Consider the following 27982-nt stretch of genomic DNA (forward strand, 5'->3'; position numbering starts at 1 on the left):
CAACTGTATTTTTGAGTTTCATTGTCTCAAACTGTGCTGAAACTTGACAAGATACCGAAGTCTTCAATTAAAAATCACATATTTCTGTACAACAACAAACATGTTTCATTAAATTCTTCCGAGACCAACTGATCTAAGCTAAAGTCTTTAGTCTTGATGTATGTCGCATTTGTTTCTATTTACTTCTACTTAAAAATTTTAGGAGAAACATTAGAGATGAACTGAAAACTTACATGAAACAAACTCAATTGTCTCCTGCGCAATGAACATCTAAGCAGCAGAGCGTCCTCTGGGATATGTTACATGTCTGTGATGGATTGTGATTTGTGTCCTAAAATTACCCATGATCACCCCCCTCCTCTTCTTTCCTTCTAATTCCTCCAATGCGTTGAAGCAATATTTTTTTCTTGTGTACATTATTCTGAACTCTAGTCTGAAAGTGTCTCTCAGCTCGGTTGTTGACATGCATCTTCAGTGGAGGAGACAGCAGGGAAATTATGCAAGCTCAGCGAGCTCCTGCAACATTCTCACATCTCGCTAAGCAGATTATTCAAATGACCCCACAGGTGCTCACTATTGATGTTCCGCCGTAAGACACCTGCAATAGTGCCTCCCAACAGGAAGCACAAGGTCACAGCTTATTCAAAATTATCCTTTAAGATCTTGTTCAATCCTCTGTAATGCCGAAGAATAACAGTAAATGAGTTGTTTGTCCATTCGATCGGGCATGATTGATGGTCATGCTGTTACTCGGCACCATGCCAGTGCTGTACTTGTCTATTTTTTGGTGACTTTGTATTACCAAAAAAGGTCATGTATCATAATATACATAGTGTGGGATTGATATATATATATATATATATATATATATATATATGTATATATATATATATATATATATATATATATATATATATATAATATAGTACAGACCAAAAGTTTGGACACACCTTCTCATTTAGGCTTTTGGTCTGTACTGTAGATATGAATTCAACTGAAAAAACTTGTGAAAAAAATATCTTTCAGGTGGTCAAATAGCAAATAGTGGAGCTCTGCAGCCACATACTGGTAAAAGTTATTATTTTTAAATTATCCATGTTATCCCCATGAATTAAAGTTAGAAATGTGGGTCTTTTATAAAGTGAATTTTACATAAAAAAGCAGTTTTTGTATAAAACCCCATTTAAAAATATTTATTTATTAATTTATATATATTTAAAAAATATCACTAACCCACTGAAAACTGCACAAATGTAGAGTAAAAACTTTAATAAACAGAAAAATATACAGTACAGAGGGTGTGTCCAAACTCTTGGTCTGTGCTGTATATATATATATATCTCACAATGACTGCATTTGATCAAAAATACAGTAAAAAGATCATAGTATTGTGAAAGACTTAAAATAACTATTATTTAAATATATAATTTATTTCTGGCAAAGCTGAATTAATACAGTTTTCAGTTTCACCTGATCCTTCACAAATCACTCTGATATGCTGATTTGCTGCTCAAGAAACTTTTCATATTATTAGTCATGTTGAAATCAGTTGTGATGTTTAATCTCTATTTGTGTAAACTCTCATATGTTTCTCATAATACTTCTATGAACATAATTATATTTATGTATTTATTTTTTCACAACTTTCCCCTTAAGAAATAGTATAATATAATATAATATAATATAATATAATATAATATAATATAATATAATATAATATAATATAATATAATATATAAAAAAGTAACTTATTTGTGTATTTGGATATAGTAAGAAAGTAAGTAAGTAAATAAATAAATAAATACAAAATAATTAAGCACACAGTTGTATTTTATTGTTTTTATTTCACAACTTTCCCCAAAAGTAATACTTTGTCTCCACAATTTATTTAACTGTTAATATAATATAATATATAGTTTATATATCAGAAAACAAAACAAAACAAAAAACTGACCCTAAAACTTTAAACAGTTGTGTATTTGGAGAAAATAAATAAATAAATAAATAAATAAATAATTAAATTGTACGTGTGTGTGTGTGTGTGTGTGTGTGTGTGTGTGTGTGTGTGTGTGTGTGTGTGTGTGTGTGTGTGTGTGTCTGTGTGTGTGTGTAAAATTGTGTTTATTTATTTATTATTTATTCAACTTTCCCCTAAAAAATCAAATCTAATCTAATCTAATATAATATAATCTAATATAATATAATATAATATAATATAATATAATATAATATAATATAATTAATATAATATAATAAATAACATAACAACATAACATAATGTTTATACAGTAGTATATTTGTGTCTTTAGGGAAACACAAACAAACAAATACATAAATCTCCCTCTCTTTTTTTCTCAAAACTTATAATATAATATAATATAATATAATATACACTCTTAAAAATCCTGAGTTGTTTCATCCTGACTTTGGGTCAAATATGGACTAACTCAACTTTTGAGTTCAAAATTTAATTTAAATATTTAACCCAACCGTTGGGTTAGTCCATATTTGACCCAAAGGTGAGCTAAAACAACCCAGCATTTTTTAGTGTCATATTACGTATATACAATAAACCAAGCAATGATACAATCAACTCAGCGTTCAGCCTCATCTGAGTCACCACGTGTCATTGAGTTTGAAAGGGTGTGATGCTTTTCTGCTTTCATGTCACATATGAGATTCTGACTGTGAATAAATCAGACGATGTTATTTGTGAATATATCTGCGAAGCATCTACGTTCATTCATCTGCTGTCCTCTGTGAACTCTAACAAACAAACACACACACACACACACACACACACACACACACACACACACACACACACACACACACACACACACACACACACTCAGACACACACTCAGACACACACTCAGACAGCACTCAGATACCCCTCCCACAAAAAACTCTTGTGTTTGCCAGACAAACACACACACACACACACACACACACACACACACACACACACACACACACACACACACACACTCTCATGTGCACACACACTCCTAACACAGACTCAACAGCACTCAGATCACCTCAACCAGCGTACAAACACACACACACACACACACACACACACACACACACACACACACACACACACACACACCTTTCCCACCTTCCCCTGCTGTTAGCAAGGCACATGCCAAAGCAGAGCGGCGGAGTAAGACACACAGCTCAGACTGGAGTGTGACACTCAGAATAAATTAGCACACTGGCTGGTGGAGCGCGAAGGGAAGGTGGGCACAATAAAGGAGCCAATCAGGCGCTGAAGCCCCCCTTTACAGGACGTGGTGCTCGGCTGTTGCCGGAGTGAGGAGAAATTTTGGCTAGCGACGTTTCAGCCAATCGAATTCTACAAACACCGGCAAAGGGGAAAACAACTTTACGCTGAACATGTGTGTGTGTGTGTGTGTGTGTGTGTGTGTGTGTGTGTGTGTGTCAAGAAAATGAAAAATGTGCTCTAAAAAAAGCTTCCTGTTGCCAGGTTTTGGGCTGCTTGGAAGGGCGTGTTTGCACGCCGCAGACTGGGACGAGACAGACGCCGTCTGAATCTGCTCTTTTGTTTGGTTCCCGCAACAAGATACCTGTAGGATGTTTTTAAAACGTGACAGATTATCTTTAGGTCGCACCCCATCCCACTAACCGGCTAATGTAGAACCATTCCTCAATGTTTCCAGTTGACATTTGTTGCTGCAAAGGCATGTTTTCTTCTATTGTCCTGTCCTGAGTAAACGTCTCTGAGAGAGAGAGAGAGCGAGAGACACAGAGAAAGACTTGCGTTTGACTGACAGTCGCAACCTTTTCAGTATGCGCAGTTGAGGTGGGGTGGGGAGGTGGCGCGTTTCTGAGCAGACAAGCTCTTGTCATCTTCCGATAGAAGTGTGGGAGGTCGTCCTGTATCCTGTCCTGTGTGTGTGCGAGCGCCCACGGATAATTTCATACTCCGCATCTGCCTCTAAATCCCCCCCCCCTCCCCTCCCCTCCCCTCCCAATCAAACCCCCATTCTTTTTTTTTTCCTTAAGTGATGTTGTATCCTGCTTTTTTCCTTACATCTCTAAGCAATTAGCACATTATGCTGAAGGATTGCAACCAGCACTTTAAAAAGGCGTAATTATCTTTATTGAGCGTGCTCCCTTTTTTGGCACTGAGGACGACAGCTCTTCCTTGTTGTTACCACGGCCACCGTTGCCGCTGTTGCCATGGTGTGGGGTTGCTCTGTTAGGCTGCATTTGATTGGTAGAGAGTGCGGTGCCCATTAGGCAAATGATAGCGGCCTGTCGGTCGGAGTACTGTAGGATGGGAATAGGGAATTTGCCTTTCATTTCACATTATCGTATTTGGCTCCTTTGATTCATTTGAACTGTTTTTCTTTTTAAGAACTGACTTTAAGAAGTGGTTTTGATATGTGTTTAATGTTTCTTAAACAGCCTTATTGAAATGAATTAAGAAAAATGTATTTGTTTCAGCTAAGATCCTGTTTGAATGTTGTGTTTGAAAGGGAATCTTTTACACTAATATTCAACGATGTGTACTATTGGTCATATTATTTTTTCCTTTTTTTTAACAAAAACTCTTATTGACCCTAAACTTTTGACCAATAGTGCAGTATTACTTGACCAATCGGTCAGTAATAAAGAAACATGTATTTGTTTTAGCTAAGATCCTATCTAGGTGAAATATTTCACGAAAATATTATTTATATATACTGCCATTTAAAAGTTTAGGGTCAGTCATTTTATTTAATATTTATTTAATATTTTATTTTATTTAAGAAATTAACACTTTTGTTCAGCAAGGACACATTAAACAAGGACACATTAAAATGATCAAAACTGACAGAAGGGAAATATATAAATAGTTGATTAGTGTGATTTAATAACATTTTTTTAAAAAAAGGTTAAAAAGGTTTCAGCTAAGATCCTGTCTGCTCAGTTTGCCTGAGGTGGAATATTTCACAAAAAATATTATTATATACACTGCCGTTCAAAAGTTTAGGGTCAGTCATTTTGTTTTATATTTATTTTATTTTATTTTTTTATTATTTTATTTTATTTTATATATATATATATATATATATATATATATATTTTATTATTATTATTTTATAAGAAATTAACACATTTATTCAGCAAGGACACATTGCAATTATGAAAAGTGACAGTAATATTATATTATTATATTAAATTATCTTATTTTTTATTTTATTTTAAGAAAATTTATATTTTTATTTAGAAAGGGCACATTACAATGATCAAAAGTGACGGTAAAGACATTTGTTTTTTATCTTATTTATTTTAATTTAATTTAATTTAATTTAATTTTTTAAAAAATTTTTATTTTATTTAAGAAATTAACTATTTTATTCTTTTAGCAAGGACACTTTCCAATCACGAAAAGTGACAGTATTAATTATTATTTTTTATCTTATTTTTTATTTTATTTTCTTACATTTTTAATTTATTTTATTTTATTTAAGAAATTAACATTTTTATTCAGCAAGGACACATTACAATGATCAAAAGTGACAGTGAGGACATTTATTATTATTCATCTAATTTTTTAATAATTTATTTATTTGTTTATTTAGGAAATTAACACTTTTATTCAGCAAGGACACATTACAATGATCAAAAGTGACAGTAGGGATTTTATATTTTATTTAAGAAATTAATACTTTTATTTAGCAAGGACACATTACAGTCATCAAAAGTTACAGTAGGGATTTTATTATTTTTTTAATCTTATTTTTTATTTTATTTTATTTTAAGGACATTTATTATTTTTCATCTTATTTTTATTTATTTATTTATTTGTTTATTTAATAAATTAACACTTTTATTCAGCAAGGACACATTACAATGATCAAAAGTGACAGTAGGGACATTCATTATTTTTATTTTATTTTATTTTATTAAGAAATTACCACTTTTATTTAGCAAGGGCACATTACAATGATCAAAAGTGACAGTAGTGATATTTTATTTTATTTTATTAAGAAATGAACACTTTTATTCAGCAAGGACACATTACAATGATCAAAAGTGACAGTATATTTTTTAATTTATAATCTTACAGAAGACTAATTGCATTTCTTTTGATGGTTCTATTCATCAAACAATCCTTTAAAAAAGTTTTCAACATTAATAACAATAAAAAATGTTTCTTAAGCAGAAAATCAACATATTAGATTGACTTCTAATCAATCATGTGACACTGAAGACTGGAGTAATGATGCTGAAAATTCAGCTCTTCACCACAGGAATAAATTGCATATTTGAAAATATGTTAAAATTAAAAACAGCTGTTTAAAATTGTAATCATAATTTACAATATTACTGTATAAAAATAAGTGTATGTAAAATCATTTTAATGCATCCTTAATAAAAAAGCAAAATCAAAATGCTATTATTACAATAATAATGCATTGATAATGCAATAATAATAATTACAATAACAATGCATTATTTCAATAGTGACACGTATCTTTGTGGCCTGTGCTTGTTACAGCTCACACACAATCCTTCAAGAACACTCCATAATTTCTTTAAAATGGTCATCTGCACGCTCACACTGTTTCAACACTATAGGTGCATGAGAGGGCACATCATTAAACGTCTTTCTCTCTCATGGTTTCTCACTGTATGTCTTGTTTTTCATGGTTAGTGGTCAATCCTGCCAAGACTCCTGACGCTAACCTTTCCAAGTAAAAATGCTACAGAATGTTCCCACTTTGTGTGACAGCATTATGCTTTGAACACTCTGTGTGAGCCATTTGTGAAATGAAGCTATTTTACAAGCCTTTCACAGCAATCTCAAAATACATTTTGAGAAATTCATAGGCTAACAGCAGTCATTTTGGACCAACTATAGTGAAACACGCAGAGAATTTCTGATGAAAGGTTTTTTTTTTTTTTTTGTCTCAAATGTCTTAGGACCAAATGTTATGTGTGCTTTTATTATTATTGAGCATTCAACAGTAAGAAGCCAGACATCTCTGTTTAGTTTTCAACTTTCATCAAAGCTGTATTTCAAGGTCTAGACCACAACAGATCTGTTTAGCCCTTATGCTATTAAAACTAATAGAAGTAATTTCTCAGGATGTTTTGAGACATACTGTTCTTTTCATTATAAATAGATGAATATAACTGTGTCTGAATTACATTCAATTAAGTTATGTACAGACATTCAGAGTGGATTGGAACATCTAATAACAGTTTCTAACCTGACCCTTGGACTTTTCTTAGTACTTAAAATATTCCACTGGTAACACTTTACTTTAAGGACCAATTCTCCCTATTAACTAACTATTAACTATTACTTTTGCCTCACTATACTCCTAATTTGCTGCTTATTAACTGTTAGTAAGGTTCAGTGCTATCTTACAACCAATTTGTGGGTATTTTGTGAGGTGGCTAATTTGTACGAATTCATATAACCTCACTTGTACGATTTTGTAAGTTTTCGGTGAGGGGTAGGTTTAGGGATGGAATTTGTACAATATTTTACGTACATATTTTATGGGGTGGCAAATTCACAGGTATTTGTACGACCTCACTCGATTAGGTTTAGAGGCGGGGTTAGGTGTGGTCTTTCATACAAATTCCTATTTGCCACCTCATCAAATTTGTACGGTGTTTGTACGAAATTCATAGGAATTTATATGATCTTACTCGTACGAATTTGTATGATTTCTGTGATGGTTAAGATTAGGGGCAGGGTTAGGTACGGTCCTTTGTACAAATTCCTATGAATTTGAATGAATTCACCTCGTAAAATATGTTCGATTTTTCACAAAACGTACACATTTTATGTAGAAATTTGTATGAAGGACCATACTAAGTGTTAGGTGTGGTCCTTCATACAAATTCCTACGTAAAATTTGTACGTTTTGTGAAAAATGGTTTGTGTATGATTTTTTACAAAATGTACAAATTTGTACGATATTTTACGTACATATTTTACAAGGTAGCAAATTCGTAGGAATTTATATGACTTCACTCAGGGTTAGGTGTGGTCCTTCGTACAAATTATTATGAATTTGCCACCTCGTAGAATATGTTTGATTTTTCACAAAACGTACAAATTCATACAATATTTTACGTAGGAATTTGTATGAAGGACCACACCTAACTCCGCCCCTAAACTTAACCGTCACCTAACAACGCCCCTAAACTTAACCATCACAGAAATTATACAAGTCGTACATATTCCTACAAATTTGCCACCTCGTAACATATGTTTGATTTTTCACAAAATGTACAAATTTGTACGATATTTTACGTAAATATTTTGCAAGGTGGCAAATTTGTGGGAATTTATATGACTTCACTCAGGGTTATGTGGTCCTTCGTACAAATAACTATGAATTTGCCACCTCGTAAAATATGTTTGATTTTTCACAAAACGTACAAATTCATACAATATTTTACGTAGGAATTTGTATGAAGGACCACACCTAACTCCGCCCCTAAACTTAACCGTCACCTAACAACGCCCCTAAACTTAACCATCACAGAAATTATACAAAATTGTACAAGTCGTACATATTCCTACAAATTTGCCACCTCGTAACATATGTTTGATTTTTCACAAAATGTACAAATTTGTACGATATTTTACGTAAATATTTTGCAAGGTGGCAAATTTGTGGGAATTTATATGACTTCACTCAGGGTTATGTGGTCCTTCGTACAAATAACTATGAATTTGCCACCTCGTAAAATATGTTTGATTTTTCACAAAACGTACAAATTCATACAATATTTTACGTAGGAATTTGTATGAAGGACCACACCTAACTCCGCCCCTAAACTTAACCGTCACCTAACAACGCCCCTAAACTTAACCATCACAGAAATTATACAAAATTGTACAAGTCGTACATATTCCTACAAATTTGCCACCTCGTAACATATGTTTGATTTTTCACAAAATGTACAAATTTGTACGATATTTTACGTAAATATTTTGCAAGGTGGCAAATTTGTGGGAATTTATATGACTTCACTCAGGGTTATGTGGTCCTTCGTACAAATAACTATGAATTTGCCACCTCGTAAAATATGTTTGATTTTTCACAAAACGTACAAATTCATACAATATTTTACGTAGGAATTTGTATGAAGGACCACACCTAACTCCGCCCCTAAACTTAACCGTCACCTAACAACGCCCCTAAACTTAACCATCACAGAAATTATACAAAATTGTACAAGTCGTACATATTCCTACAAATTTGCCACCTCGTAACATATGTTTGATTTTTCACAAAATGTACAAATTTGTACGATATTTTACGTAAATATTTTGCAAGGTGGCAAATTTGTGGGAATTTATATGACTTCACTCAGGGTTATGTGGTCCTTCGTACAAATAACTATGAATTTGCCACCTCGTAAAATATGTTTGATTTTTCACAAAACGTACAAATTCATACAATATTTTACGTAGGAATTTGTATGAAGGACCACACCTAACTCCGCCCCTAAACTTAACCGTCACCTAACAACGCTCCTAAACTTAATCATCACAGAAATCATACAAAATTGTACAAGTCGTACATATTCCTACAAATTTGTTACCTCGTAAAATATGTTTGATTTTTCGCAAAATGTACAAATTTGTACGATATTTTACACAAATATTTTAGAAGGTGGCAAATTTGTGGGAATTTATATGACTTCACTCAGGGTTAGGTGTGGTCCTTCGTACAAATAACTATGAATTTGCCACCTCGTAAAATATGTTTGATTTTTCACAAAACGTACAAATTCATACAATATTTTACGTAGGAATTTGTATGAAGGACCACACCTAACTCCGCCCCTAAACTTAACCGTCACCTAACAACGCTCCTAAACTTAATCATCACAGAAATCATACAAAATTGTACAAGTCGTACATATTCCTACAAATTTGTTACCTCGTAAAATATGTTTGATTTTTCACAAAACGTACAAATTCATACAATATTTTACGTAGGAATTTGTATGAAGGACCACACCTAACTCCGCCCCTAAACTTAACCATCACCTAACAACGCCCCTAAACTTAACCATTACAGAAATCATACAAAATTGTACAATTGTAAATATTTATATTTTACATAAATATTTTATATACGATTTTGTATGATTTCTGTAATGGTTAAATTTAGGGGCGGAGTTAGGTGTGGTCCTTTGTACAAAATCCTATAAATTTGCCACCTCGTAAAATATGTTTTATTTTTTACAAAACGTACATATTCAAGCAATTTTTTACATAGCAAATTTGTAGGAATTTGTACAACCTCACTCGTACGATTTTGTATGATTTCTGTGATTGTTAAGTTTAGGGGCGGGGTTAGGTGTGATCCTTCGTACAAATTCCTCTGAATTTGCTACATCATACAATAGATACGTTTTTTTTTTTTTTCTCACAAATTTTGTTATTTATTTGGTTATTTATTGATTTTAAATGAAACCAACTGATTTAAAATACATTTTTATTTAATTTTATTTAACACTATATGTAGCCAATGCTATCTCCGACCAATACGCACATATTTTACAAGGTGGCTAATTTGTACAAAATCTTACGACCTCACTTGTACGACGTTTTTTTTTTTGTTTTTTTGTTTTTTGTTTTTTACAAAGCATATGAATTTGTACAAATTAGCCACCTATCAAACCTACTGAACTAGAAAACTCATGCAAATTAAGCTGTATTTACAACAACAACGTTCAAGTATCAGTTTTCAAATTGTGCAGGATGTTAAAATAGTCTTGAAGTCATAACATAACAGGCTTTATTAATTAAAACTCTGTACTTATAAATCATACTTTGTGTCAAAAGGAATAAACTTTGGAGTTTTACTGCCTCTAGTTTTCATTTCACCTGGAAACTGCAGTGATTCATACATATTGGTATATATTTTTTTTTAGTTTTGCTGAAATGTATAGGCTATAGAGGCACGTATTTCCAATGAGCCTAGATAGACAAATTGCCATGTGATCACCCATAGAAAATCACCCACTGTAATCAATTACTGTAAACATACTGCAGTCATGAATAATACAGATATTATTATTTGACCATTTTCATTTCTTTTATGCCCCTTTTCAAACAATTGTGTTGTTTTCCACTTGCTTGTGGCAACACAAATTGCGTAGGAGTGTGCCAGTGTAGTACATTGTTAATCAGGCCAGTCTCTATTGTCTTCATTTGCCTTTTAATTAACAGCGCTCGCTGATATAAACAAATAGTTTTCAGTCAGTTAACCAGTGTGCATCTTTATTGTTGCATGGCCTCTGCTTGTCAGCCGAAATCAGCTCAGTGTTATGTCTCTCTCTAAGTAGTCTTTTAGCCAATTTAAAATGCGTCTCCCACACCTGACAGCCAATTATCCACAATTATACAACAGTATTTAGCAAACCTGTTCTTTAGAGGCAGACGCATCCTCCTCAAAGCTGTCATGTTCAGATTTGACTGGACTATGAGTCTCTCTGCAGTAGTCAAGACCATGTTAAACAAAGATAAGGATATCTAACTGCAGGAGTCCATTGAGGATGGACAGTATATCATACTATCACAACCTCCAGAGATTTAGGTCAAAGTGTTTATTTCATGGTAAGATTTGTTCATTACATGATCATGAAAATCTCAGCCAATGGTGATTTTAGAAGAATTTCAGAGGTGATATCATCACACGGCTGAGAAGTTCATCATTTTGAGAACAAAGTATCCAGCATTGGTCACTCAGAACCTTGACACAATCTACCGGTTGACCTAGCTCCACTCTACTCCACATCTGACCTCACTTGAGACATACCAGATGAAGACTACTGGCTGCTCTCCCTCTTCCCTTTTATGTCAAAAGCTTTTGAGTCCGGTATGTGTAACTTTCTTTCTCAGAACAATCTGCTTGACCTCTATTAATCAGGCTGGAACCTGGCCACTCTAAATGAAGTGCTTACTTTAGCCAGAATGCCCTCACTCAACTCCACACTCATTCACTCTCTGCTCTCACAAAGTTACAGAATTTCCAAACTGAGATAGTATTTCTGTTTTTGTACTTTTGCTTTATTTTGTCTTGTTTACCTAATCATACCATGTCATGAAAAGGTCACACTGTCCTCCGGTGTTCCAGAGGTCTCTCTACTCACTCCTTGACCATTCTATTGTAAATCAGTTTATAGCAGTGTTACACATTATAAAAAATATCTAATTAAACTACCAGTCAAAAGTTTTTGAACAGTAGGATTTTTAATGTTTTTTTTAAGTCTCTTCTGCTCACTAAGCCTACATTTATTTGATCTAAAGTACAACAAAAACAATAACATTTTAAAATATTTGCACTATTTCAAATAACTCTTTTCTATATCAGAAAATATATTTTTAAATGTAATGTATTTCTTTAATTTCAAAGCTGAAATGTTAGCATCATTACTTCAGTCACATGATCCTTCAGAAATAATTGTAATATTCTGATTTGCTGCACAAAAACATCTAGTGTTACTATTATGTTAAAAAACAGCTGAGTAGTTAGTTTGATAATAAGAAAGTTCAGAAGAACAGCATTTATCTGAAATAGAAAACTTTTGTAACATTGTAATTGTCTTTATTATCATTTTTGATCAATTTAAAAGCATCATTGCTAAATAAAAGTATTAATTTCTATCATTTCTTTCCCCCAAATAAATAAATAAATTATAATGACTCCAAGCTTTTGAATTTTATAGTTTAGAATGATACAAAAGCTTTTTATTTCATATAAATGCTGGATCTTTTTTTGGATTTTTCTTTTCATCAAATAATTCTGAAAAAAAAAAATACTCAACTGTTTTAAATATCAATAATAATAGTAATAATATTAAATGTTTCTTGAACAGCAAATTAGAATGATTTCTGAAGGATCATGTGACACTGAAGACTGGAGTAATGAGGCTAAAATTTAGCTTTGATCACAGAAATAAATTACACTTTAAAATGTTTTCAAATAGAAAACAATTATTTTAAATAGTAAAAATATTTCAAAATGATACAGTACTTTGAATCAAATAGAGACAGGCTTGGTGAGCAGAAGAGACTCCTTAAAAAACATAAAACATCTTACTGTTCAAAAACTTTTGACTGCTAGTGTACATTGTTACTTTTTATGACAAGTAAAGGTGCATACATATTTGGAAAATTTCCACAAAAATAGGCCAACAAAAATGGTCAATTGCCTATTGTCAATAGTTGCGAAGATGTATGAAGCACAGCTCACAACGGAAGACATATATTACAACCAAGCACATCTCTGTTCTAAGCCTGCAAATTTCTACTTCTGCCAACTCAGTCTGATTTTAAATCCCTTACTTGAAATATATCAAGTCAAGCTAGTTTTTAGTGGCTGTATCTGTGAGTTCCACCACAGCACATTTTTTCCACTAAGAATAATAAGTACGCATTTATCTTTTATTTTATTTATTTTTTTCTATTTGTGAATTTTTAACATATATCCCAAAGTGTATTTGATTTTTATGACTGAATTATATAATGATTGATTACATAATCCGTTGAATAATGACTGTATTTATTTTCGCATTTTTGGTCTGTTCCTACTTTACAGAGAAACGGTCTCTAAGTGTATTTTTTAGGTTTAACCTCAACATGACTGAGCCTCTTTTAACTCCCAGCCAAGATGTCTGTCACCTACTTCAACTCAGTCAAAGGTCACTCAAGTGCTGAAAAATCTTGCTACACACTTCACATTTCAGAAATATTCTGATTTCATCTTTCTATATACAGTCAAGCCTGAAATTATTCATACCCCTGGCAAATTCTGACTTAAAGTTACTTTTATTCAACCATCAAGTTTTTTTTGACCGGAAATGACACAGGCTTTTCCCAAAAGATAGTAAGACGATGTACAAGAGGCATCATTGTGGAAAAAAATATTACTCATCTTTTATTTACATTTGAACAAAAAGTGGCATGTCCAAATTATTCCTACCCTTCTAAATAATCAGTATAAAAGCCTTTTTTTTGTTAATGTTTTGTCTGCTAACCATTTCTTCACCACTTTTGCTGTGTGTTTTGGCTCGTTGTCGTGCTGAAATGTCCACTGGTGCCCAAGGCCACGTTTCTCTGCAGACTGCGTGATGTTGTTGTTGAGAATTTTGATGTATTGCTCCTTTTTCATGGTGCTGTTTACTGTGATTAGGTTCCATGGTCCACCGGCTGAAAAACACCCCCAAAACATTAGGTTCCCACCACCATGTTTGACAGTGGGGATGGTGTTCTTAGGGTTGAAGGCTTCTCCTTTTTTACACCAAATGAAGGAAACATCATTGTGGCCAAACAATTAAATTTTTGTTTCATCTGACCATAAAACAGAAGACCAGAAGACTTCTTCTTTGTCCAGATGAGCATTTGTGAAGGCCAAGCAGGCTTTTGTGTGCCTTATGTGGAGAAGTGGTGTCCTCCTTGGTCTGCGTCCGTGGACTGTCTGCCTTGGGATGTTGCCACCAGTAGAGCCCAGATTCATCAGGATGGCCTTGGTGGTGATCCTTGGATTCTTTTTTTACCTCTCTCACTATCCTCCTGGCCAGCACAGGTGTCTTTTGGCTTTCGACCAAGTCCTCTGAGATTTTTCACGGTGAGAAACGTCTTGTATTTTTTAATAATACTTTGCACTGTAGCCACTGGAACTTCAAAACATTTAGATATGGTCTTATAGCCCTTTCCTGACTTGTGAGCTCAGTAAGCTCCTTTGTTTTAGCCATGACTGTCCACAAACCATCAGCAGAGAGCTTCTGTTTTCACCTGTTGAGTTGATTAAAACAGCTGTTCCCAATGAATCAGGGTAATTAGGATGCTTTAGAACAGCTTGAACTATTTGGAATGGTATAGAACTTTGGATTTTCCCATGGACTGTGACAGTTTGCAAAGGGTATGAATAATTTTGGACATGCCCCTTTTTGTTCAAATGTAAAAAAAAAATATATATTTTTTTTTCCACAATGATGCCTCTTGTACCTCGTCTTATTATCTTCTGGGAGAAGCCTGTGTCATTTCCGGTCAAAAAAAAAAAAAAACATTGCCGGTTGAATAAAAGTAACTTTAAGTCAGAATTTGCCAGGGGAAAATGAATAATTTTGGGCTTGACTGTACATACAATGTTAAAAAAGTAATTGTTCATGCTGCCTTAATATTTTAAGTTTAGTCAACATGAAATGGTAAGTTGTACTACATGAAAACGTGGATATTTGAGTTGAGTAAACTTAAAATTTTAAGGCAGCACAAACACTTACTAAGTTAAAACTAATTTTTTTTACAGTGTAAAAACCACTGCAGTTTCTGATGTCACTTCAGGCAGAAACAATAGACTCAATAGAATAGAACAATAGAATCTTTAGATATAAAATTGCTGTAGCTTTGTAATATTCTTTCCTAGAACTCAAAACCTTGGTTAGGTTTCAAGGTACTTGACTATTTAGCTGCTTGTTGTTGTTGTCTCTGATGGCCATTTAACACATATGTGCACTTTAAGTCATTCTGGTAAGGAAGTATCTACTAAGGACTTACGTATCAATGTAAAAACACTCTATCTGCTCTGTAAAAGAGGTGAAGGAAGTAGCATGAACATCATTCCATTTATTCTCTTCAATGTCGACATGAAATCAAATCAAACCTGACCTGTAATCTTTAATCAAAATGTTTCCTCTGAATTCCTCGTTCTGTTGAACAATGTTAACCAGCAGTCAAATAGCTATTTAGACGTTGAATTCTGCATGTAATGCACACTTCCCACCATCCAATCAATTGCAAATAGATATGTTGTTGTCAGGGAACATACAATTTCCTTCACAAATGCATCATATTACCCAAATAGCTTGGGTGGCAAACAATTTCCCGTTGGCTTTGAAGTCTGTTTGTTTGTTTATTTGGATGTAAGCGTGGCATTCAGCCCTTAGTCACTGATACCTGGACAACTCTGGTGACTGAACTTCTCTCATGTGCCTTTATTTATTCATTTGCTGCAGGCGGACCCCGCTGTGCTGTTTTCTGGTGCTTTGTGTTTCTGAGACGCTGAGCTCTTCTATGACAGAAATGAGGAAAATCATACCACACCCCTTCTCTATAGCCTCCAGGTCTAATAAAAGGCCTCTGATTGCTTCCTCTTTCCTCAGGAGAGACAAAGAGCGAGATAGACTGTAAAAACAGGGTAGACATAAAAGCAGGTCTAAAAGAGACAGAGAGAGAAAGGGAAATGGAGAGAAACAGCGGTGCGTGAGTGGCCGTGGCGCTCCGTGTAGGGCTAGGCGCTAACAATGAGCCATCTCCTGTGAGTTTTATTAAATCAGCGTGAGATTGACACCTGAATATGTTTTCATCCTCTAGATCTGCACAAAGCGTGCGGTGCTTCAGGCGCCGGTCCCCTCATTAGTACCCTGTTTGGCAATGAACTTCTAAAGGCAGCCCTCCAATATATCAATGTCTACCTTTCAATAGAAGGAGAGGCGCTAACGCTACTACAGAGGAATTCTGAAAGCGAACTCAGTGGCCTGCAAATTTCCTCTCCTCTTCATTGTGTACCTTGTGCTCCTATTGTGGACATCTTGCCATTTCTGTGTATGTCGCTGTAGATAAAAAAAAAAAAAACAGCCTTATATACAAACAAAAACTGTGAAAGGTAGCATTAGCTGTGTCGCTACAAATTAGTGTCACCTTGTCGAAAAAATGTGTGATAAATATTTATGTTGACTAAAGGTTTCACACTTTAGTCAACTATGCAAAATACATTATATTTTAACAATGTTTAAACATACTGGTTATGATGGAAAAAAATGCAAATAAATAAAAACTGCAAGATATTAGCAATCCAATAAAATGTTCTAAAACAGTATACTAATAAGGAGGTTTAAAATATTCTAAATATTTTTTTAAGCTTGGCATTTATAGAAAATAAATAAATAAATAAAATTAATAAAAACGCACATGTAGATTTTACATTACCTTTACAGGTCTAGAAATCACACTTTTAAAATGAAACTTGTATCTAAGTATTTCATGACCTTGGGACCCCTTGTTTTGCAGAAAAATAATAATTAAAAAAAGTAAATTAAAAATTAATAAAAATGAGAAATACATTTTTAATTTTAATTATTATTTTATTTTTATTATTATTATTATTATTATTATTATTATTATTATTATTTTTATTTTAAATAAGAATTAAAAGAAATATAAGAAATGTCATGCATTTTTAGTTCCCTTTCGGGAACTCCACACTGCGTCATCAACGCTCTGGGGAATGCCATTGGCGAACCCGCCTCTGAATCAGTCTGTAGCCAATAGAACGACGGGAGTGACGTCACCGGCGCGGTGACGTCAGCGACCAGGAAGTATATAAGCACGTGCGTTTCAAACCGGCTTCAGCTTTTGTCATTCAGCGAAGCGCTCTATGTTGGTCTGTCTGTCTGGTTTTTCATTGCTGTTTTTTGTGCCAGTTTGCACAGCTTTTGTTTGAGCAATGTCTGCCAAAAGGGGAAAGAAATTAGATATTTCTAAGGCGGTTCAGCAGCCACACAGAATGTGTGTTCCTCCTTGCCAGCGATTCATCGTTGGTGGGGACACACACAGGATGTGTGTGTTCTGCTTGGGAGCGGAGCATGCTCAGTCAGCCCTTGAGGGGGTTGGCTGTCCGCAGTGTGAACGTCTTCCACTGCGGGTGCTTCGTTCCCGGAGGGCTCTCTTTGAGGAGGGAGCCTTCACCAGCGTTCCTCGCGGGTCTGGCCCCGCTTCCGCCGAGGCGGAGCGGCAGCTGCACTCGTGGGGTTCGCAGCTCGATCTGTTGGAGGGTATGGAGACGGGTGATCCCCTATCTCCTTCCTCACCCAGCAGATCGGTTGATCTCCTCCTGGATGCGGAAGCCCGCACTGCGGTTTCTTCCCCCCGGGAGGAGGTCTCAACACTTCTCTTATCTTCCTCCGAGGAGGTTGATGTAGAGAGTGTTGATCTTCCTCAACCGCCTGTGAAATCCCCCCAATTTGAGGAGCTCCTGGAGGTGGTAACTCGTGCGGTAGCCAGACTAAATATCAGCTGGCCCGCCGAGCAATCTCATGAGCCGCCAGAAAGCAAATTAGACGAACGCTTTCTGCGGACACGCAAGCCACCTCCAGGGCGGAGCCTTCCGTTTTTCCCTGATCTCCACAGTGAGCTGTCGAGATCATGGGAGAAACCATTCTCGGCCCGTGTTTTCACCCCCTCCTCCGGTTACTACGGTAACGTGGGAGGGGTCGAGGAGCACGGGTACAAGATGATGCCAGCAGTTGAACAGACGCTCGCGAGCTATCTGTCTCCTGCGGCGGCATCATCATTGAAGGCTCCGACCTTGCCCACCAAGCCTCTTAAATTAACTTCTAGCTTGTTGGGCAAGGGGTACGCGGCAGCAGGTCAGGCTGGGTCATGTCTGCACACTATGTCTGTGTTGCAGGCATACCAAGCCGACCTGCTTAAGGATTTAGACGAAGGCAGGGAGGTTAATGTGTCTGAATTACGGCGTACAGCAGATCTCGCTCTCCGCGCCACTAAGGAGACCGCCCGTGCTATTGGGCGGTCTATGGCAGCCCTTGTGGTCGCGGAGAGGCACCTCTGGTTGTCCCTGTCCGACATGAAGGAGAAGGACAGGGCCCTCCTGCTGGACGCCCCAATTCAGTCTCCTGGCCTGTTTGGCGACTCGGTCGATGCGGTCGTCAGCAGGTACCAGGAGGCTCGCAGACAAACTGCAGCTTTTCAGCAGTACCTCCCTCGCCGTGTCTTTTCCTCTGGGGCTGCTGGACGGGAGCAGCCCCAGCCGCGTACCAGCTCCTCACGCCGCGAGGCGCAGAAGGCGAGCGTTGCTACCCGCACCCCTCCCAGACCAAGGGGACGGGGTAAGCAGCGCTCCAAGTCGGGGGCCTCCAAGACTAGGCCCGACCTGAGGGTCGTGCTTCAGTCGAAGAGGTCCTCGGCTAAGCGGCCCTGACTGTTGTGGCTCAGGGCCGTTGAGGGCAGCCCCTCTCGGGGGGACATGGGGTTCACCACATCATATGGTGCCCATTTCTCCTCGGGGCCCTCAGGAGACCAGTCAGCTAACCCTGCCAGTGTTTCAGGGCGCGACAGTCTCGCACAAACCTCTGCTGGTGGTCCCGCCCGGCAACGTAGCGGACCCAGTAAGTTTGTCACCCCCACGGGGGTCCTCAGAGCAGTTAATTCAGGTGTCGCCTGCCAGTCAGCTGTTACAGGCCACCGAATTAATTCCTCAAAGTTTACCAGAAACCAGCCTCGAGAGGCTGGTTCCCTTAGTACACTTTCTGGCAGCGTGGAAACTACTGCCGAATGTGTCTCCATGGGTCCTGCGTACTGTAGAAAGAGGGTATCAAATTCAGTTCGGCGCCCCGGCGCCGCCCTTCAACGGGGTATTTCCTACTACGGTAGGCCCCGAGCAGGTTCTGGTAATGGAACAAGAAGTAGATTCTCTTCTGAGGAAGGAGGCCATCGAGGTGGTCCCTCCTCAGTTCAGAGAATCCGGGTTCTACAGCCGGTACTTCATTGTTCCCAAGAAGGATGGAGGGCTGCGGCCCATCTTAGATCTCAGACAGCTGAACCGCTCAGTCAGAAAACTGAAGTTCAGTATGTTAACTGTCAAACAGGTCGTGTCTCAAATCAGGTCCGAGGACTGGTTTGTCACGATAGATCTCAAAGATGCGTACTTTCACGTCTCCATCCTTCCTCAGCACAGGAAGTTTCTCAGGTTCGCTTTCAGGGGCAAAGCTTACCAATACAGAGTTCTTCCTTTCGGCCTAGCACTCTCACCCCGAACGTTCACAAAGTGTATGGATGCTGCTCTGGCTCCTCTGCGACTCCAGGGCATCCGTATACTCAACTACATAGACGACTGGCTGATCCTAGCCAGCTCAGAACAGTTAGCAGTCCAGCATCGAGATGCTGTTCTCGCTCACATGGAAGCTTTGGGGTTGAGACTCAACACCAAGAAAAGTGTGCTGTCTCCTTTACAGAGAACCACTTATCTAGGTGTCGTATGGGATTCGACCACGATGCAGGCACGTATGTCTCCTGCTCGGATCGAGTCGATCCTTACTGCAGTAAATGCGGTCAAGCTAGGCCTGTCACTCACTGTCAAACAGTTTCAAGTACTGTTAGGTCTTATGGCAGCAGCAGCCAACGTAATACCTTTTGGCCTGCTGCACATGAGGCCGCTACAGTGGTGGCTCAAGACCAAGGGTTTTTCCCCGAGGGGAAATCCTTTCCGCAAGATCAAGGTCACGCGGCGATGCCTTCGTGCCTTGAACATGTGGAAGAAACCTTGGTTTCTGTCTCAGGGCCCGGTTCTGGGAGCACCGTGTCGCCGCGTCACGCTAGCGACGGATGCATCCCTCTCCGGGTGGGGAGCGGTCATGAGTGGCCGCTCGGCCTCCGGCCTGTGGACCAGTCAGCACTTCTCATGGCACATAAATTGCCTGGAGATGCTGGCGGTTTTCAAGGCTTTGAGGCACTTCCTCCCAGACCTGAGAAACCGCCATGTGTTGGTCCGCACCGACAACACAGCGGTGGTTTATTATATCAACCACCAAGGAGGTGTGCGGTCACGCCCCTTATGCAAGCTGGCGTCCCATATCCTCCTGTGGTCCCAGGAGAAACTCCTCTCTCTGAGTGCAGTTCACATTCCTGGACATCTCAACGTGGGGGCAGACGTCCTGTCGAGGCAGGGGCAAGTAAAGCCCGGGGAATGGATGCTTCACCCGCAGGTGGTGAAGCAGATATGGAGAGTGTTTGGCCAGGCTCAGGTGGACCTCTTTGCGACTCAAGAGACTTCGCAGTGTCCCCACTGGTACTCTCTAGTGCCTCCAGCTCCACTTGGGCTGGACGCCATGGTACAGACGTGGCCGAGGCTCCGTCTGTACGCCTTTCCCCCGTTTGCTCTGCTCCCGGGAGTTCTAGAAAGAGTACGCCGGTACGGAGTCAGTCTACTATTAGTAGCCCCATACTGGCCGACCCGAGTATGGTTCTCGGACATCATAGCCCTCCTAGACGGCTCTCCCGTGGGAGATTCCGATCAGGAGGGACCTTCTTTCTCAGGCTGGGGGCGCAATTTGCCACCCCCACCCAGAGAAGTGGAAACTATGGGTGTGGCCCCTGAGGGGGCACATCTCATAAGTGAGGGTCTCTCAACTGAGGTTGCGGAGACCATCCTTCATTCTAGAGCTCCCTCTACAAGGAAACTTTATGACCTGAAGTGGAAACTCTTCACTTCATGGTGTAGAGAGCGACACGCTGACCCAGTTCACTGCCCGGTTGGTACAGTGCTGGAGTTCCTGCAGTCTCGCTTCTCCACCGGGATAGCCCACTCCACCTTGAAGGTTTACGTGGCGGCTTTATCGGCCTTCCACGCCCCTCTTGGTGGCGTGTCAGTGGGTAAGAACCCCCTGGTCATACGGTTCCTTCGCGGTGCACTCAGGTTGAGGCCTCGGGTGAACCCTAGAATCCCCACGTGGGATCTCGCTGTGGTACTTGAAGCCCTCTGTAGGCCTCCATTCGAGCCCTTAGAGGAGATTTCAGATCGCTTCCTTACTATTAAGATGGCACTGCTGTTGGCTCTTACTTCTCTGAGGAGAGTAGGAGACCTTCAGGCCCTTTCAGTGGCCCCTTCATACATTGACTTTGCGCCCGGTTTGGCCAAAGCATTCCTCTACCCTAGACCCGGGTACGTACCGAAGGTACCGACAGCAGTACCACAGCCAGTCACCCTGCAGGCCTTTTACCCTCCTCCATTCGTGGAGAGCGACCAAAGTCGGAAGTATAATTGTATGTGTCCAGTGCGAGCATTGGACACATACGTCCACAGAGCTGCCCTGTGGCAGAAATCAGAGCAACTGTTGGTCTGCTACGGTCCCCCTAAGAGGGGGCTCCCTGCAACCAAACCCACTATTAGTAGATGGATCGTAGATGCCATAACTACAGCCTATGAGTCCTCTGGCCTCCCATCACCGATGGGCGTCAAGGCTCACTCTACCCGAGGCATGGCGGCCTCGAAAGCTCTGATGGCAGGTGTCCCTATCCAGGACATCTGCAGTGCGGCGGGTTGGTCTACACCTTTGACCTTCGTTAGGTTCTACGAGCTAGACCTACGAGCCACTCCAGGCTCCTCTGTCCTGAGCTGACAGGAGTTATACCTCGTGAGCCTGAGGGCCGAGGTAGAAGTTCCCTCTTCGCTGGGTACCCCCCAGGCAGAGATGTAATTTCGCTCGCGTCCTGGCAGTTTCCCAGGCGGAGCCCATGCCAGTGCCCTGGCCACAAGTTTCCAGGCACTACTTGTGTCCCTCTTGTCCGGGTGCGCCCCGACAAAGGACTATTGTCTCCTCGTGTGCCCGAGGGCCGAGGACGACTCCTTCCTCTCGGTCTGGTTGGTCACCAGACAGAGGCCTCCACCTCGTGTGCCCGAGGGCCGAGGTGTTCTTGCATTCCCTCTTCGCTGGGCACGTCCCAGGCAGAGATGTAATTCTACTCGCGTCCTGGCAGTTTTCCAGGCGGAGCCACTCCAGTGCTCTGGCCAGAAGTTTCCAGGCACCACTTGGGTCCCTCTTGATCCGGGTAAGCCCCGACAAAGGACCATCCTTTCTCCTCGTGTGCTCGAGGGCCGAGGAGAACCCCCTATCTGGCTGGTGACCAGACTGGGGTGTATGACCAAAATCTCGTGAGCCCCAGGGCCGAGGTTTATCCCTCTTCGCTGGGTATGTCCCAGGCAGAGATGTAATACCGCTTGCGTCCTGGCAGTTTCCCAGGCGAAGCAACCTGGTGTTCTGGTACCCCCAGACACCTCTTGTCCCTCTACGTCTGGCTGGTCCCCAGACAGAGGTGGACTCCTTTCCTCGTGTGCCCGAGGGCCGAGGCGGATCAGATCCCTCTTCGCTGGGAGTTTCCCAGGCAGAGATGTAATACTGCTTGCGTCCTGGCAGTTTTCCAGGCGGAGCCAATCCAGTCCCTCCTGTGCTGGCTGTTCCCCAGACGGAGTTTTGGACTATTTCCTCGTGTGCCTGAGGGCCGAGGTTCTCTTCATTCTTCCTCTTCGCTGGGTGCGTCCCAGGCAGAGATGTCTTCACACTCACGTCCTGGCAGTTTTCCAGGCGGAGTTCTTCTGGTCCCTCTTTGCTGGTTTCCCCAGACTGAGCGACCACTTTCCTCGTGAGCCCGAGGGCCGAGGTATATACCATCTCCCTCTTGCTCTGGCATTTATCCCGGACAGAGGTGTAATACTTCTCCTGTCCTGGCAGTTTCCCAGGCGGAGAACCATCAGTGCCCCTCAGGTAAGTATCTTCTGGCACTGCCCTCTCGTTCTGGGCTGGTCCCCCAGACAGAGGGATATTGTCTCTCTTGTCCTGGTAACCCCAGGCAGAGAGCTCTTCCTGGCCTGATCCACCAGAAGCAACGCTTTCCTTTTTCCTTTCCCAGACAAACACCACTGGGCAGGAACTTGGAATTATGGATAGTTGGTATATCGTTCCCCAGAGCGTTGATGACGCAGTGTGGAGTTCCCGAAAGGGAACGTCCCAGGTTACGTATGTAACCCTGGTTCCCTGAGGGAACGAGACACTGCGTCTCTGACCATAATTCCCGCATTCCTGCCGCGCTTCGCTTCATTCCTGGAAGCTGAAGCCGGTTTGAAACGCACGTGCTTATATACTTCCTGGTCGCTGACGTCACCGCGCCGGTGACGTCACTCCCGTCGTTCTATTGGCTACAGACTGATTCAGAGGCGGGTTCGCCAATGGCATTCCCCAGAGCGTTGATGACGCAGTGTCTCGTTCCCTCAGGGAACCAGGGTTACATACGTAACCTGGGACGTTGTTTTGGCTTATTTTAATGCTAGTTTTTTGTTAATTTAAATTATTTTAGACATCCTAAGGCTCTATTGGAAGTTGAGTACTCAATTGAGGCACAATGGAAATAAACAAATAAATAATAAATAAATAAAAATTATTTACACTTTTAGCATGAAACTTGTTTTTCAAGACCTTTGGACCCCTTATTTTTTTTTAGAAAAAAAGAATAATTAATTAATTTAAAAAAAAAAAATAAGTAAAATAAAAATAAATGAAAATGAGAAAAACATTTTTAATTATTATTATTATTATTATTATTATTATTATTATTATTATTTATTTATTTGAAATTTTAAATTAGACATAAACATAAAAAAGACAGAAATATAAGAAATATTGTGCATTTTTAGTTGTTTTGGTTTATTTTAATGCTAGTTTAAATTATTATCTTGAGGCTCTATTAGAAGTTGCTGATTCCTCGGTTGAGAACCACAGCTGTATGCAAATGTTTAAGTCTGTTTTAGTTTGACATATGATTTCATCATTTTGCACAATGGAAATAAAATAAATAAATACAAATAAATAAATAAAATCATAAAAATTAATAAAAGGTGCACATGGAGATTTTACATTACTTTTACAGGTCTGCAAATCACACTTTTAAAATGAAACATGTATCCAGGTTTTTCAAGACCTTGGGACCCCTTGTTTTGCAGAAGAAAAATAAATAAATAAATTTAATTAATAAAAAAGAGAAATAAATTATTAAAGAAATACAAGAAATGTCATGATTTTTAGTTGTTTTGGCTTATTTTAATGCTAGTTTTTTGTTCATTTAAATTATTTTAAGACATCTTAAGGTTCTATTAGTGTCACACACTTGGACTGTTTGTTTTGGTTTTCCCCTTTCTCTCCCCCCATTGTACTGGTTGTATTGGTTTCTCCTTTGCCCATATTTGGTGTTTCCTGTTCATTAGCATCATCATCAGCTACACCTGTTTGAGTTAATCAGCTACCCTTTATAAGTTGTTTGTTTCCTCAGTTTCTTTGTCCTTCCTATGTAAATAAACTTAAGTAAATGTAGCCATAACAGAATTATTATGTACGGTATGAAAATGTATATTGATTCTGATATTTGTTAAATAATAGATTTGTGTTTTTAAAGATTCACTTTAAGTGGGAAACAGATTAAGTTAAAGTCTAACCCCTGGTTTAACAGACAAGGCTTAAGCCTAGACCCAGACTAAAATATACATCTGAGCTGTTTCAACTGAAAGAAACTTGCACTGACTGATCGTAAAATATATAATTGCCTTTGTTTTGTTTTAAGATGGACACCAGCAATGTTTTGTTTTTTTTGTTTTTCTAAGGCACATTTATAAAAATTAATAAACTGTCCTAATTGAACTATGGCCTTAGTGAAACCAGGCCTAGAAGTTGTTCTGACCAGTAAAAAAAAAAAAAAAAAAAAAAAAAAAAAAAACTCTAATATTGGACAATAATCAATATGAAACCACTAAATTATGCGTCTTTAAAAAATGTTGTGTATGAATATGGAGTGACATAGTATTGATTAAATGTAAGGGTCATTTTCATTCAAACACGAAAACGATGATGACAAAAGTGAACAACTGTGTGAAAAATTAACAATGCTACCAATGCCTCCTCCGTCCCTTCACAACATCAGGCATCTTGCCATATGGTGACATATGTCAATGCCGTTGTGGCCTGCATTACAGATTGAGCAAAGCGGTCAAATTTACATGATGTCACCCCAGATGTCAGTCACATGTAGCTTATGTGCCCTCAGTATCAGGGGGAGCATCTGGAGGGGGTCTTTGAGAGCACATTTGTTTTTCGTGCTCCATAAAGCCCCTTTAGCTCTGAGGGAGAGGAGTCTGAATCAGGCCAGAGAAGACACAGGGCAGTCAGTCCCAGCCTCCCTGCGCATCTGGCACGGGCGAGCGGTGCGTGAAGGAAGGGGTCTGACTCCTTGGAGGCAAATGTCAATGGCTTTAATGCAGAATGTATTTCAGATTACAGATTTAGCAGGGTGGGATTCTGTTGTCGAGTTTGTACGACAAGAACCACACACACAGCTCGTCCTCACAGCCATGAATAAAAGTAACTGACTGTGATTTGTGTTTTTCATATGCCGGCTTGATTGTGTGGCGTTGAAAGGAGAGTTAGAAATGCATGAAAAGATGCTGACCTTCACTCAGACATAAAAGCTGGAAGAGGCCAAGTATGTCCTCATATTAAACCAAACCACAGGCAAGTATATCTCCTATTTATTGTCTATTTCATCTTTCAGTCCTCCATGTGTTTGGCTTTGCTTCTTTCATTACTTCAGAGCCATCTCGATATGTGGCTCGGTCCATGTGTGTTGTCAGTTGAGATGTGGCTCTAATTTGATTTAAAGTAATTTAAAAATACTTCCATTTGAGTCACCAGAAAGTGTCATGCTAAGTAGCAAATGTTAGGCCCACACATGTAGGCTGACTAACTGTGGTCTGACTAAATCCAAAATCAATTTTGCTTTGCTAATTCATGACACTGTGTTTATACTACATGTCAGTCATGGCAGCAATTTTCAGATAATTGCAGAAAATACTCTAGAAATCCAGCACAAAGAGACTGTGTTAAATGGAGGAGGATCTGTACTGAGTTTGAAATTTGACATTTGTTACTTCTCACTCTTTGCACTGCTTAAATGTTATGTTTTGTAATGTTTTCAGTGTTAAAATAGTTTCCTATTCCAGAAAATGTTGTCATTAATTACTCACCCTCATGTCATTCCAAACCTGTAAGAACTTCATTCATCTTCAGAACACAAATTAAGATATTTTTTGATGAAATCCAAAAGATTTCTAAGGTCAGAAAGGTAGCTCAAGACCAGAAAGGTAGTAAGGACATTATTAAAATAATCCATGTGACATTAGTGGTTCAACCGTAATGTTATAAAGCTATAAGAATACTTTTTGTGCACAAAGAAAACTAAAATATTAACCAGATACGCTGCACCTTGTTTGCCTTGTGGTACTCTCGTCAATGTGCATCAAAGACTTGATACAGAAGAGAAGAAATTGTTGAATAAAGTTGCTATTTTTGTTTTCTTTGCCCACTGATGTCACATGGACTATTTTAACAATGTCCTTACTACTGTACCTTTCTGGGTCTTGAACGTGTCGGTTGCGTTGCTGTCTATGCAGGGTCAGAAAGCACGCAGATTTAATCAAAAATATCTTAACTTGTGTTCCGAAGATGAACAAAGGTCTTACGGGCTTGGAACGAAATGAAGGTGAGTAATTAATGACAAATTTTTCATTTTTGGATGAACTATCCCTTTCATAATAATCTGTTTTGTGATATATAATAATCTGTTTTTGTTGTCATAGTTTTATGTACAGTGGGGAAAATTATTATTTGAACCCCTGCTGTTTTTGTATGTTTGCCCACTGACAAAGAAATGACCAGTCTATACCATCAGATTCCAATCTCTCCACCATGGCCAAAACCAAAGAGCTGTCCAAGGATGTCAGGGACAAGATTGTAGACCTACACAAGGCTGGAATGGGCTACAAGACCATCACCAAGCAGCTTGGTGAGAAGGTGACAACAGTTGGTGTGATTATGCCCAAATAAAAGAAACACAAAATAACTGTCAATCTCCCTCGGTCTGGGTCTCCATGCAGGATCTCAACTCGTTGGGTTTCAATGATCATGAGAACGGTGAGGAATCAGCCCAGAACTACACGGGAGGATCTTGTCAATGATCTCAAGGCAGCTGGATCATAGTCACCAAGAAAACAATTGGTAACACACTACGCCGTGAAGGACTAAAATCCTGCAACGCAAGGTTCCCCTGCTCAAGAAAGCACATGTATAAGGCTGTCTGAAGTTTGCCAATGAACATCTGGAGAAAGGGTAAAAGTGTTGTGGTCAGATGAGACCAAAATCGAGCTCTTTGGCATCAACTTAACTCGCCGTGTTTGGAGGTGGAGGACGAATGCTGCCTATGACACCAAGAACACCATCTCCATAATTATGCACTTCATCTCTAAATTATTTATTTTCTGTGTAGATAAAGTGTACTGTAGACACACAAAGTGTACTGTAGAAACAC

The sequence above is a fragment of the Garra rufa genome, chromosome 17 (assembly GCF_049309525.1).
Source record: "Garra rufa chromosome 17, GarRuf1.0, whole genome shotgun sequence".
In the NCBI taxonomy this organism is placed as follows: domain Eukaryota; kingdom Metazoa; phylum Chordata; class Actinopteri; order Cypriniformes; family Cyprinidae; genus Garra; species Garra rufa.